The 15,739-nt window shown below is 36.4% G+C and overlaps 1 pseudogene across 1 annotated transcript; it reads left to right on the plus strand.

Moving 5' to 3' along the window:
• Window positions 1-13,359: 13,359 nt before the first annotated feature.
• LOC307053283 (coiled-coil domain-containing protein 90B, mitochondrial-like) lies at window positions 13,360-14,123 on the plus strand (annotated as a pseudogene). Its single transcript has one exon. The product of its transcript is annotated as a coiled-coil domain-containing protein 90B, mitochondrial-like (transcript).
• The last annotated feature ends 1,616 nt before the right edge of the window (window positions 14,124-15,739 follow it).

Here is a 15,739-nt window from a genome sequence, read left to right on the forward strand (position 1 = left end):
TGGAGCTAAGAATCAAAGGGTGGTGTCAGGCATTAGACTTGGAGCTAAGAATCAAAGGGTGGTGTCAGGCATTGGACTTGGAGCTAAGAATCAAAAGGTGAATAAGATATTGTTTATGTCCTTGAAGAACAATCATCTGGTACGAGAGAAATATAGGTAAACAGATGATTATAGTTGTGTGATAATGTTAATTAGGTTACATTATAATTAACATAGTGAATGTTATAGTGAATGAGGGGTAGTGTTTCAGAAATTGGAGGTATCAGAAATATTTCAGGTATAAAGTTATGGTTGAGCTAATTCTTGAGGGGTAAGGGTTCCATGAAATGCGAAGGCTTAGGAGGATGAAGGATAATAGAGTTCTAAAGGACAGATTTTCAGCTGGAAGCAGGGAGCACACATATTTGATGGAGTTCATGGCTCTTTTATGGTGTAAAGGACTGGAGGTAAATTCGTAAAACAATGATGCTAAATCCAGCCTATAATTAAGAGCTATTTTCGGGGACTTCCCTGGCGGTCCAGAGGTTGACTCCTTGCTTTCACTGCAGGGGGCACTGGGTTGGATCCCTGGTCAGGGAACTAAGATCCCACGTGCTGTGTCACACGGCCAAAAAAAAAAAAAACGATTTTCCATCCATGACACAGTGATGTTTATGAAAGAACTCAGCACTTAAAACACTATGGGTAAGGGCATATAATGGGCTTTGTGGTCATCCTGATAGATTCCCGCTCAGGTGGGCTTTCCTGGGAGCCTACATGATCACGGCTAAATCTTTCTTTTCTTAATTGAAGTATAGCCGATTAACAATGTTGTGTTAAGTCACTGCTGAATCTTGAGTGTATCATCTATAGTCTTTGCTTACACTAGTTCTTGAATCATATGACCAATCTATTTTCATCTGAAATTAACCCGTCCTTCAAGGAGAAATTCACATCTCAGGCATACCCAGGGTGAAAATTTCCCTGACTACTGTAGTACATAGCACCATCTTTTTCTGAATTTATGAAGTGTTTATGGTCTAATGAGAACATTAGACACACAACTCAACTCATTCACTAGAGTTTCCTCTTATATGGAAATGATCCCTGAGAATTTCTTAAATCACCATTTTAATTGATAAGGTCTGAACTGCTCACTCTGAAATTCAAGAATTAGCTAGTTTTTTTCTTTGCTATATTTTTGGCTGTGTCCTCTCTTCTGTGGAGCAGTGGGGTCCAAGGTTTCAATTTACACATTGACAAGCAGAGAAAATGGAAATTTCTCCCTAAGCAGGGGAGACTATATGAAATTTGAGGTCAGGGGACATGTCTAATATTTCTTTTTATCCTCCCTGGTTTCCAATATTATTATTATTAATTGGCCACACTGTGCGGCATGCGGGATCCTGGGATGGAACCCGTGCCCCCTGCAGTGGAAGTGAGAGGCCCTAACCCCTGGACCACCAGGGAATTCCCTCCAGTATTATTCTTTGTTGGTTTGTTGATGAGCCTGGGGAGAGAAACATCTATATGACATTAGAACTAGAAGAATTAATTAACTAGAATTAGAAGATACTTTCCTGGACAAAAATGGCTACTCATTGTGGAGGGAGCCAGACAGAGAAGCTATCTCTCTGCCTGGAGGTAAGTGTCCCTGATAAACACCTACTTCTTTTCTGCAAGGCTCTATGTATTTAAATATTTCCAAAAAGAAAACCTCAATTTTATGAAATAAAACTGTTTTCCTCTAAAATTCAGGAATTAAGAGTTTTAAAATATGTATAGATAAAACTGAGCTAAAAATTTGTAGACCTATTGATTATTTTAAGTTCTGGCAGAAAAAAAAAAAAACTATGTTGTTAAAGAAATAACAATGTTAAGAGCCACTAATGTGAATGCCTCCAGTGCTTTTTGACAAAACGTAGAAGAGAAAAGCAGAATGCTGTCTCCTTCATAACTGCTATTACTTTTGGCAATACTTTGGCCACAAGGTCTGCTGCCTTGCCTCTCTGATTTTCTTATTTCAACAATTGCACTAAATTCTGGGTAAATTAATTTTCCCTCAAAGTGAAAGGTCCTTTTAATAATTTCTTGAATGTTCACATCATTGTCATTAATGGGCTTTGTTCTGTTCACTGTAGGATAACTTCTTTATATACTTGTCTTTTCAAAGGCTTTCTTCCCATGAATAGACATCATAGTAAGTTACTTGAAAAAAATCTCCTGTAAATATGGATTTTTTTTCAATATTATCAACCATTGTCTCATAATTTTCTTTCATAACTCTGACTTGGAATTACAGAAACCCTGGTCATGAATACCAGGTCAAATTCTATACTTCTAGCTTAAAAAGGCAGTTTAATAATAAATACAAAGCTTATTGTAGTTAAAAAACAATAGTAAGGCATCAATATAGGTTAGGATTCTGAAGAAATTACCTTTTAAGTATCTTTTGTTCTCACTCTATACTTTGAAGTTTAAACTGAGAATTCAAGATAAAAATATGAATAGTTAAGCGTTCAAGGAAATGTCACTTGGAGACCATATTCTTTTTTTTTTTACTTTTTTTTTTTATATTGGGGGTATAGTTGTTTTACAATGTTGTGTTAGTTTCTACTGTACAGTGAAGTGAATCGGCCATATGTACATATATCTCCTCGCTTTTGGATTTCCTTCCCATTTAGGTCACCACAGAGCACTAAATAGAATTCCCTGTGCTATACAGCAGGTTTTCATGAGTTATCTGTTTTATACATATTAGTGTATATATGTCAATCCCAATCTCCCAATTCATCCCACCTCCCCTTTCCCACCTTGGTGTCCATACATTTGTTCTCTATGTCTGTGTGGAGACCATATTCTTGAGAAGATTTTTTTTTTTTTAATTACCAAGAGAGGGATTCAGGGTAGTGCATTGTTAAGACCTGTAGGCTCCAATGAGTGACACACTAGACTGTGTGAGTCTTTTGGTTCTTCCACTAGTTAGCTGTGTGACTTTGGTGTCCTCATCTATAAATTGGGGATTACAGCAGCTACTTCAAAGGGCTTTTATAAAAATAAATGAGGCAACACATATAAAGTGCTTAGCAGTGTCTTACACTTATTAAAATAGCTATTATTTTAACAGATCGAGGTAGCGTTTGTTGTACGATATGTGTAATCTAATGTTAACTTTGTGGTCTGAAGTGTTTAGCTATCAAACGGATTCTTTTTTTCTTGAATCCGTTTCAAGAAAAAACGGTGGAGGGGACACCCGGAAGCAGATTCTTTAGTAGATCAAATCTTTTGTCACTGAAGTGTTATGAAATATACCTTGATGTTTAAAAAACCAAATTATTATTATTGTATATGTTTGCCTGTTATTTTGGCATTGTATGAAATTTACAACTGGGAAACCAAATAACTCCAGGAATGAGAATTTAGAAACTTTCTCTTTTATAGGGCCCAAAGGGACCATTTTCAGGGGTGATAGCACTTTCATTTGGGACACTCAGGTAAGAACACAACTCTTCCAGGAAATCTATGTGATTGAATATTATTTTTGTGTCCTCCAAGAGGGTGGCCAGCCATGTAGAGCAGGTAAAACCCACAGGCCCAGTTCTCAATTTAAAACAACAAATCAAGTGGATTGAGAATAAATTTATAGGCCACACACCCAGGTGTGTCAAAAAGCACTCTATTCTTCTACAGGTAAAATTAATATCTATCTCTAGCTCTTATTCCTCTGAGATGCAGAGATTCAATTTCCATTTAATTCAGGTTTGCATCTAATCCTGGAAGGTTTAAATGGAACTCATCAAGAATTTCTAGGGCTTGGCTAAAGAGTTGGGTGCAGGATCCACTCTCCAATCCATTTAAAACATCTAGCACAATTTCTTTCTTGTCTATCCCCTCACCCTGCTTTACCTTCCCCCAGTCTGGACAACCTATGTTTAGCCTTTGGAGTAGATGTTATGTCTCCTCACCTAGTCTCCTTCCAATTTTTTTTAAATGGATAAACCTTATGTCCTGAATCCTCCAGAGACTGGATTTTTGAAATGCTTTAAGCCCAGATTTTGCAAGTAAAAAGTTGTGTGTTTCATTTAAGAGCCATCAGAGAAATGTGACTGACAAGATATTTGATGATATTAAAGAATTACTGTTTAATTTTTAAATGTGATAATGGTATTTATTGTGGTTATATTTTCTTTAAAAAATGAGTCTTTTCCAGCTAATACATCTTGTAGAATAAACAAACAGGTGTGGAAAAAGGGAATCACAAAAAAGTCTTTATCTTGGAGATATGTACTTAATATTTGTGAGTGAAATTATATGGTGCCCAGAATTTGCCTCTGAAACTTCAAGGCAGAAGCGGAGTGGGTAAGGGTGTAGATTAATCAGAACTGGCCTTGAGTTGATAATAGTTGAAACTGGGTGGTGCATAGATAAGAGTTTATTGTGTTAGTCTCTCTGCCTTTGTATTTTGTTTGAGAATTCCCATAATAAAAATGGTTTTTTATTTTGTTTTTATTTTTTTGTGGTACGCGGGCCTCTCACTGTTGTGACCTCTCCCATTGCAGAGCACAGGCTCCGGACGCGCAGACTCAGTGGCCATGGCTCACGGGCCCAGCCGCTCCGCGACATGTGGGATCCTCCCAGACCGGGGCACGAACCCGTGTCCCCTGCATTGGCAGGCGGACTCTCAACCACTGCGCCACCAGGGAAGCCCTGTTTTTTTTTTTTTTTTTAAGCCATAAATTCTAAGAGCCTCTTACAGCAATCAGAAAACAAGAATTGAACGTCTGTGTATTCTGCATTCTGGTCATCCCTCCTTCCCTGAGTAATGCCTAGCTCTGATCAATTGAGAAGAGTCACAGAATGACATAATATTCTTGGAAAGGGGAAATCTTGTTAATATATCAAAGTTTCATCCTATTACACAAACCAATCAGTCAATCCAGACTTTGGATATGGTAATATTTAATGATTAAAAATATGAATGACTGGGCTTCCCTGGTGGCGCAGTGGTTGAGAGTCCGCCTGCCGATGCAGGGGACACAGGTTCGTGCCCCGGTCTGGGAAGATCCCACATGCCGCGGAGTGGCTGGGCCCGTGAGCCATGGCCGTTGAGCCTGCGCGTCCGGAGCCTGTGCTCCGCAACGGGAGAGGCCACAGCAGTGAGAGGCCCACATACCGCAAAAAAAAAAAAAAAAAAAAATGAATGACTGATACTTCCCTAATATCCTTTGGTTATATATTCACCATGTTAGATGTGCAAATTGATGCATAAAATTTGGAACTGTGAAAATATGTCGTAGGCTTGATGATTTTTTTATCAACCAGTTAGCCAGCTGGTTGGGGGGCAGGAGTAGGGAAGAGATTACACCACATGAGTTATTCTGCACAGTTCAGCTAATGGAAAATGTTTTCCAAATTATGGCCTCCATTGCTGAGAGTTTGTGTAAATTGACCTAACCACACTCTTGAAAATGTAACAAGCTCCTATAAGAGAAAGAAGTTAGTATGAGTAAAACATAGTATTAAAATAAAGTAGTGGTAACGTTCATGTCAATATAAAAAAAATGACAAAGGCAGCTACTGTGCAGGCTATAGAATATTTAGCAATATCATGGCTGATTTCATCCCTGGTTTGTCCCCTATGGTAGAGAATTTATTCATAAAACATTTATTGAGCACCTATGCTCTGCAAAGAACTGGACATGAGAAGACAAATAATACACAGACTCCAATGTGGAGCTCATGGTATGGTAGGTAGCTGGGGGTACAGCCTGGACTACTTCTGATTACCCTCTCATCCTCTCACTCTCCCAGCTTCTTTTAATAAGTATAAGATTAATACAAGTATTAAGATCAGAATTTAGAAAATTCTGCAAAACGTTACTTATAATTAGTTTGAAACATTTAGAAACACATAGATTTATTCTCCTTAATGGCAAAGAGTAGCAAAGATGAACAACTACTGGATATTATAATTTAGTGCATTACTTTTCTTTGATAATCTTGAAATTCAGAGCTAGGTGTCGGCGAAAAGGTGTTTTTCTTCTCAATTCATTTATTCTCCCACCCATTTCTTCTTTTCTTCACTCCCTATATCTCTGCCAGAGCCACAGTGAAAATTATTTTAATTTCTAAAAAGCACTTCTGTGGGAGAGAGGAAAAAAAATGTTACAGTGAAATAAATGTTGGAACTGGCAGAGTGTCCTCTATGAAGGACATTGAAGTAGCTAATAGTTCCCCTAAAAGATTACCAGTGAAGTGGTCTTGCATGAAAGAAAGGTGGCATGAAAGATCATTGCTTCAGTTATTATTAATGGAATGCTATTCCCACAAAGATCATCTGGGGAATGGTTCTGATTGGTCATCTGGTATCATCAAAGGTAGTTTGTTTAGCTGTGTGACTAATGCCACTGTTTTCAAGGTCTCCTCATGGCACTTCAATTAAATGGAAGCTGTGGCAGTTAGAGAAGCTTTCTTGAACTCTTTGCAGAGTTTCAGGAAAGGAAAACTTTTCCATTAACTGTGAAGTTAAAAAAAAAATCCTATAATGTATTTCTTAACCAGATTAGAAACCAGAACCCTGGTAGCCTTTTGTTTAGCTATTTTGCTGAGGGTGTTCTGCTAAGGCCTGCAAAGAATGAATAATTCAGATTGAAAACCTTAGCATTTTACTTAAAAGCCTTATTTTCATTTTTGGAAAATGTGACAGCAAGAATTAGTACTGGCAGTTCTGTTTCAATAATGGTGTTGATGTTTAAATGACAACAAATACATAATTGGACTTACATGCACATTTATGGACACACAAAAAAATGTCATTACCTATTTTGGTGGAACATTTTACACTTACTCTATAAACGACAAAAATCAGCTAAAGTTGTTTTTATCGATAAGCAATGAATCAATGTGAGAAACCCTTGTAGCATTCATACTTTGAGAAAAATATCCTGTTTTTCCATTCCCTGATTTTGAAAGGATGAAATTGTTTGTTTTAAATAAGATCCTTGATGAATCCTCCTTAAATAAATGTTAACCCATTTTCATAACATTCCTTAAAGTCCTGTGGAGATCAATAATTAGACGCCTCAAATTAGAAGATAGATTAGAACCAAACTGTAGCAGAATAATTCTATGCTTCCCTCAGTTTGATTGAGTTGAAATTGTCTGAATATCATAGGGTATGAGATTTAGCATTTTATGGTGAGAACAGAGAAAAGAGATTAGGAAATAGAATGTTGTGAGAAGAATCAGGGAACTCATTGATAGCACTTTGGATACCAATCATTTTACCCGTGGAAGACACAGGATAAATAATGATATAAAACAACAAAGAAAAATAACTACTCTTCTCTCAACTACTGCATAGATATTCATTTTAAGATTAAGAATGAAATAAATTTATGTATTAATAAGAACTATGGCTTTGAGCTCAAATTCTTGCTGTGAATTCCTGGTTTACGAAATCCCAACAGTGAGGTCTGAGTATTTCCACGTCTCCTTGAAGTTTCTGAGACACACAGAGAGTCACAAATAGTTTTTTTTTAAACCAATTTTTAATTGAAGTATAGTTGCTGTACAGTATTACATGTTAAGGTGTACAACATAGTGATTCACAATTTTTAAAGGTTATACTCCGTTTATAGTTATTATAACAAATACTCATTACTTTTTGCCTGCCAATCTCTTGACATTATACTGTATGATCCATTTGTTAACTTGAATTAAATTTCTTTTAAATATATGGTGCCTTGGTAGGTGTTTTCCCAGATGTCGCTAATCTTAAAAATTACACATGCATTCAACTTTGGAGTAGCCATTAAACATTGCTAGGTTTCTACTAGAGACCACTTTAGTCCACCTATTAGTTGGGACATATGGGTAAATTCTGAGAATTAAATATATAAAACAACAAGCTATAGATATGTTAAGATTGACTGTCCTGTCTTTAGCATCTTTATAGGATTAATCTGTGTCTTCTCTTTTGCAGCGGCTCAATAAAAATGTGGCTGCTGCTGTTTGCTATTTCCGTTCCCTGCTCCTTTCCCTGGCTCAGGTAATTCTCCATACCTGTTATTTGGCCAGGCTGCTCCACAATTCACCAGCCCTCCGTGGTTCTTGCATCAAATACAACTCACACTTCACCAACAGATGGTTCAGTACAATTTGTGTTTGTCTCAGATTCTGCCCAGGAATGCAAGCTGTTTCTAATGCAGTCCACAGTAGAATCCTGAGAGCTGGCTTCCCATCCTTCTCCAGTCTTATCCCTGCTTGGTCATTTAGTGCCCTCATTCCCTTTTTCTTCCTAACAAATCTAATCCCAAGGAAGATTTAAAACCCACAATTCAGTCTAAATCAATGATATTGTTTAAAGGATTAGATCTGTCAGGCACATCTACATTTACTAGCTGACATGAGTTTTAGATAATAAAATTATTCTTTATTGGTAGAATTTTAGGTCTCAAAAGACATATTGGAAAAGGTTTCTTGGGGGGTGCTGGGGGCGCAGGGGAGTCAAAGGGTCTCGTCCAGCACCTCAGAAAATACTCCCAGTCTTTTACTTTGCTTACTTATGAGATTAGTTCTGGTGAGGCATAGCGCCCCTTCTCCAAACCACCTCTCTTTCCCCACCCTTATACTGCATATCAGGGAAACCTCTACTAAGAAGCTTTTCTTGATTAGTCTCACCATGCTTCAGCCAGCCTGTTTAAATTCTGGCCTACCCTTCCACTGTTATCAGGCTGTTAAAGACCTCCAAGGTCCCAGGCCTAACACTTTTGTAGACCCTACCCAACATCATATCATATCTAATTGTACTGACATCCCACTTCAACTATATATTTTTTTCCTGCAACAATAATTTAAAAGGATTGTAATACTTTTATGTCCAAAAATTTTTAGCTATGTATAGCTTGTTTATTTTAAGATTGACTATAATCTCTTGGTAATCATTGTGCATCCTCAGAAATTTTGGTGATAAGAAAATATATCTTACTCTTTTTTTAATGTAATGATGTTTTATGAATATTAAATTTCACAGGTAGTGAAGAAGATATGATGGTGACAGTTTGTGGAAATTTAATTTAGCACTTAATTTACTTTTAAAGTTTTTTGTAATTAATTTTTTTTCAGGTTTCAAACATTTTTACAAGTGCTCAGAAGGCTCATTTTTTAAAAATGAATTTATTTATTTATTTATTTATGGCTGCGTTGGGTCTTAGTTGCTGTGCGTGGGCTTTCTCTAGTTGCAGCAAGTGGGGGCTACTCTTCGTTGTGGTGCACGGGATTCTCATTGCAGTGGCTTCTCTTGTTGCAGAGCATGGGCTCTAGGTGCATAGACTCAGTAGTTGTGGCTTGCAGGCCCTAGAGTGCAGGCTCAGTAGTTGTGGTGCATGTGGGATCTTCCCAGACCAGGGATCGAACCCATGTTCCCTGCACTGGCAGGCAGATTCCTAACCAATGCGCCACCAGGGAAGTCCTTGAAGGCTTATTTTTTTTTAAATTTATTTTATTGAAGTATAGTTGATTTACAATGTTGTATTAATTTCTGCTGTACAGCAAAGTGATTCAGTTGTACCTATATATATATTTTTTCATATTCTTTTCCATTATGGTTTATTACAGTATATTGAATATAGTTCCCTGTGCTATACAGTAGGATCTTGTTGTTTATCTATCCTATATATAATAGCTTATATCTGCTAGTCCCAAATTCCCAGTCCTTCCCTCCCCCTGCCCCCTTTGGCAACCACAAGTCTGTTCTCTATGTCTGTGAGTCTGTTTCTTTATAGACACTCATTTTAATGACATCTATATATTGAGTAATGTATTGGCAGAGAAAGTTAAGAAGTTGAAAAGACAAAGTCCCTGCCCTCAAAGAGTTCAGAGGAACATATTTAAGGAAATAATACCCATGCAGGGTGATAAGTGCACTAATTAAAATAGCATTAGGGACACACACATGGCTGTGACTAACTCAACTCAACCCAGTTCTCAGAAGAGGTGACTTTTGAGCGTAACAGTGACTGACTTCAGTCATTCCTAGATTGAAGAGTCAGGATCATTCATGGAGGACTGTCTCATTAATTATTTTTCACATTCTATTTTTTAACTAATACAATCTTGAGCTCTTGTAAAAATCTGGAACATCTACCAGAATTGGTCTGATAGGATTCTCAACCCATTGGGTCATCCTCTTTGCAGGAGCCTCCCTTCCACTGTAGAGATAGAATATGAATAGGAGGGTGATCCAGTTGCATGTGATCTTCAGAGAGAAACTTCGAGGTCAGTGCTATCATGATCCCATCAAATAGGTGAGGAAATAAAAACTCAGAGAAGGGAAGTCATTTGGCTAAAGTCAGACGGGTAGTAAAATAGCAGAGGTGGGGATCAACCTCCCATTGGTGTGACTCCACAACCCTTAACCTCACCACTCTATAGACTGGGACACTGAACGCACACTCCCACCTCATTCCTATGGCTGCTCTTCTCTAGGTAACTTGGTGTGCAGTACATTTTTCTCAATTTCCTTCTCTGACGATGAAATGTAAAAGAACTTTTAGAAAGAAGGGGAAAAAAATCCTCTCCATATCCAGGAAGAGGTAAAAACTTATATCAGGAAAATATTACTCAGAAAGGAAAAAATATTGAGCACAAAGTCATTCTCCTGATACCCGCAACTTTTCCCAAAGCTTCTTTTATAAAGTGACAAGCATTTCCGTCTTCACCCTACATTTCTGCCTACCTTAGCAAGAAATATTTTGCTTGATACATAATTTTTGATAAGGGAAGATGCATCAGAATAAAAAGGTGATAATATTTCATATACTTGAATGAATTTTAGGATGGAAGTTAAACAGGCCAATAGGTGTAGTCATTTTATAACCATTTTTAATGATCCCATTTTAAGATCTTGTTAGAGGCTAAGAATAGAACCCACACAAGCATTGAGTTAGTGAAAGGTACTAATAGCAAAAATTCCTCAGAGCCATGAAGATTAGTCTTTGCTGTAAGTTAGGATAATATTCTGTTAGAGGAGTTCTGATTTTAGTATTGTGTAAGCTGTTTTCTTAATACATATCTACCCTCTGCCTAGGTGATATTCATGAAATAAGGCATAGATAATGCATTTAGTAACACTGAGCTGAATCATGCAAAACATAATTTGTGTGCAATTTTGGGGAGTGTAAAATAAAAGTTGTTTTAAATGTCAGAAAAAAATCCATAAAAATAAAGCATTCTAATCAGAGAAAAAATTCAAAAGCTTGTGTCATAAAGGAAAACAATTTACTTGTGCCGGTACCCTTAATAAGTGCCCCAAAGCGTTCCAGTGCTGCTACATTCTCTAATGATATTACAGTATGTGGCACATCTCATCTAATCTGTTAGTAAAATCCTAAAGTCACTTATGTCAGTCTCTAATGCAAGCCAAATGAGTCTTTCCAGTAATAAGAAGCTTCACAGAATTAGTTTTCGTTTTGCAGAAAATTGCCATTGGGGCTGGCACTTTTATCTAAAAATTTCACTCGTGCATAAGCAAAAAACTCATATATTATTTGGTTACATTCCATCAGTATGAGAAATAACATTGTGAGAATTCTATGCATGCTAATGATATATAGAAATCCACCTGCTTTCAGATAAAATGAGTTTAATTTTCTGTTGCCCACTGCCTGGTTGGCCTTTTATAAATTACTTATGCACAGCTATTATTAAAATAGAGGGAAAGCAAATTAGAAAGTCCTCCTATCTCTCCACTGGATTTAGCCAAGGCAGGACTGTGACAGCTAGAGTCAGCGTTTTTGAAAAAATTCTGCTCTCTTGAAAAATTTTGCATCTCTATACAATTCTATACCACTGTTGTAAACGTTCTGACCTGCCTTCTTACCAAATTAACCTAAATCCTTTCTATTTTTCAACATTAATGGAATCCTCTAGAGTCCTGCTGATATATATTAAAATATATTTATTGGTTAATTTGAATTCCAGCATTTTGTACCTCATTTCCAGCACTCCTGTTAAATCTGAACAGCTTTGAGCTTTAGCATTAAAAACTTACAAATTAAGATACATACAGTACATCTTACAATTATCAGATCAAAACAACTTAACTTTTATTGGAGTATAGAATAGCAAATTTAACTTTCTGATAAAATAGAAAATGAAGGCTGTCTGTGTGAAAGAGTTAATTGGATTTCAATGAGTGTTTTCTAGCTGATGGGGGGAGTCTTTATTGGCCAATGAATACTTGACCTCTTGGTTTTAAGGACAGGTGAAAAGTTTTTATTTCTAGAGGGTTTTGAAGTCCAAAGTTCCCAATAACTGAAAACTAATTTCTGTTAATATTACTTTGCTCAAGTATGATCACAAGTTTCTTAGAATATCTGGTTACCATGTCTTTGAAGCCTGAGTAAGTATTGATGAGGCTCTACCCTTTCATGCCATGGTGTTAAGAGAGTTATCAAAGCACTATTTTGAAAAGCAACTTCAACCGCAGCTCATATTGTAAAAGATAAAATAAAGAACACTCCCAAGCCATTTCATAAAATATATTGATAAACAGATTTTTTTTTTAAAGGAGAATTGCATCCTGTGTTGGAGAGGATTGGTTATCATACTCAAATAGCATTTAACCTAGTTCTGAAAAATTAAATATGCTCATTAGTTTCTGTTGTTAAGATCTTCATAGTGTTTTGATATAAGCTTTGTACATAACTAAATGGAGTTTTAAAAACAGCAACTTGATAGTATAAGTTATTAACACAAATAAAATTGCAAATAAGTATTTGTGATGTATGTGTGGGGTGAAAGTGGAGCTGTCTTAGGAAAGTATGGTGGAATGGGGAAAGGAGACACATACCTCTTTTTTGCCCTCATCTTTGCCCTGAATCCAAACTAGCCATTTTTCTTTCTCTTTGGGAGAAAACTTTCAAACAAATTTAACAAACATACTTATGCTCACGTTCAAAATGGATGTTGGAAAAGAATACCAAGCAAACAAAACCTAGCATCACAACTAAAAGGCATACAAATTATTTTAGAAATTTGCTGCTGTAAGGTACCAGAGGAAAGTATTTTCAGGTCCGTCCACAGCGATTTTCAAATGGGGTCATCTCTCCTCCTGTCAAAGTTTAATGACAAAGTGTTGTTCTCTCCTTGAGAGAACTGGATGAAAAATACTATTTGTGTATCCAGCATTATTAGTTTTAAAATTCAGTGTGTAATTATATAGTGTTATGATGCCTTTAAAATAAATCTATTCTGAAATTGCAAGGTGGAATTCACTAGTGAGATGGAATTCACTAGCAATAGAGTTTTGTCAAATGTATCAAAAAGAATGCAGAGTTTGAGCTTTTGCCCTCTCTTGCCAGCTGCAAAGCTGAGGACATGTGGAGCCACTGGGTTTGGCGGCTCCTGCGTTCTGAAGGCAGCGGGGGCCTCCGGGCTTCAACTCCCCTCGGGCCTATTTCCCCGGCCCTGCGGAGAGATTTCTTCACTGCCACAACCAAAGAAAGATAATATATGAGGCGAGGGGACATAACCCCTTTAGGACAAAGGAAATTAACTTTTGATACCCGTGCATTGGTTCAGGACTTGGAAACTCATGGATTTGACAAAGCACAAGCAGAAACAATTGTATCAGCATTAACCACTTTATCAAATGTCAGCCTCCATACTATCTATAAGGAGATGGTCATTCAAGTTCAACAGGAAATAACAGTACAACAGTTAATGGCTCATTTGGACTCCATCGGGAAAGACATGGTCATCCTAGAGAAAAGTGAATTTGCAAATCTGCGAGCAGAGAACCAGAAAATGAAAATTGAATTAGAACAAGTTAAGCAACAACTGATAAATAAAACCAGTCGAATCAGAGCAGATAATAAACTGTATATCAACCTAGAAAGGAGCAGAGTAACAGATATGTTTACAGATCAAGAAAAGAAACTTAGGGAAGCAACCACAGAATTTACCAAAAATGAAACCAAAACCAGAGTTATATTTCAGAGACTGGTAACAAAATTGACACTGAAATTGCTTATTTAAAAACCCTAATGGAGTCTAACAAACTTGAGACAATTTGTTACCTTGCAGCCTCAGTGTTTACTTGCCTGGCAATAGCATTGGGACTTTATAGACTCTGGAAGTAACAGTGAAACTACTATATTATGCTCCTACTGCTGCTGCTGTTGACTTCTTAGAAAAAACACTGTGCCAGGATGGACTTACTCTGAACATTGAAAGTTAGAGTAGAAACTTAATACAAGATTATTTAAAGTACATATGGACTAAAGGAAATGTTTTAGAATGGGAAGGTGTATTTTGTCTTTGTTTTTTATATATGTCTTTATTGTATTATGTTGAAAAGATGCCGTTCAAAACCTGATTGATTTGAGATAGACAGGCCTTCTGTCTTTATCCTTTTGATAGCTCATAAAAACTGAAGCAGAGTTTTCTTGTTTGCTTGAACAACTGTAAATCATACAGGATTTCTTTGGTATGTGTTACAAATTTGTTTAGTTATAAATAGGGAATCTAAAGTATAGAGTAATCAAAAGACTGACCTTGTATGGTCCAGCAAGTGAGAATCAGAGGCTCTCCAACTAAATTTCTTTCAAAGATCTAACAGCTGGGTTGTTATCAAAACAAAACTTTCTGTATTTTGATTCAAAATATCTCAGAATCCTCTTGCCTAAGAAAATTCTTGGCACACTGTAGATAAATATGTGTTCGATTAATAAATAAGGACCATATAGATTCCATGTTAAAAAAAAAGAATATAGAGTTTGAGATCAGTGAGCTACTTGAATCATGATAGTTAATCCTCTGTTTATAAAATACTTAACTAGCTGAAGTTTCTTAGATGTCTTGATTTTTACCTTGGCAGTGGTGGTTTAAGCCAAGAAATCCCACGGAAGACAAATAATTAGTGTGCCATTACTCCCCAGGCATCTGCATAAAGTCTAACACCTGCATGAAAAAAGAAGCATCTATTCTTTTAGACAGTTTAAGGTAACAGCATGGTTGGCATTTTGTAGACACAGCTTCCTATCAGTTCTAAGGGTTGTAGGCTGAGAAGAAACTTAAATCTAAATTGAAAATAGAAGATGAATTAAATTATCAGGATAATTCAGGCAAAAAGCTAAAATTAAGTTTTGCAAATAAATCGGTCACATGCTATTCCTCAAAAACTATAGCTTGCTTTTCCTATAGACTGTTTGCTTTGAATTAATTCATCATTTAATTGATCAGTTGTTTCCCTGTAAATTGCTTGAAGAGCAGCATGAATAGTTGTGAAAAGCTAGGAACTTTTGAGTCTAACAGACTTAGATTTGAAACTTGTCTATAACATTACCTAGCTGTGTAGGTACATAACCTCGCTTAAGCCTCAGTTTCTTCTTTTGTAAAAATGGAATAATACCTTACTCACATTTATCAGGAGGATTGAATAAGGTCGTGTATGAAAATGATTGACTTATGAGTATGTAGGTGCTCAGTAAACATTAGGATTTCTTTAGTGCATTTAATCAGCTACAGGTATGTAAGACTTTTTAAAACAGGCTTCAGATCTTATACATTTTTGGTAGTATTATAGGCATGATTTCCATATATAACTCCTCTTTAGTCAATTGTAGGTATGTAAAAATTTTGTTGTTGTTGTTGTACTTTAGATATAATATATATTTTTGTAATGTATTCTTATGATCTCCATAAAACTCCTCAGTATGTACATCCATGAATGAAGCAGAGAAGAGTTTGTTTCTTA

The sequence above is a fragment of the Hyperoodon ampullatus genome (genome assembly GCF_949752795.1).
Source record: "Hyperoodon ampullatus genome assembly, chromosome: 5".
NCBI lineage: Eukaryota > Metazoa > Chordata > Mammalia > Artiodactyla > Ziphiidae > Hyperoodon > Hyperoodon ampullatus.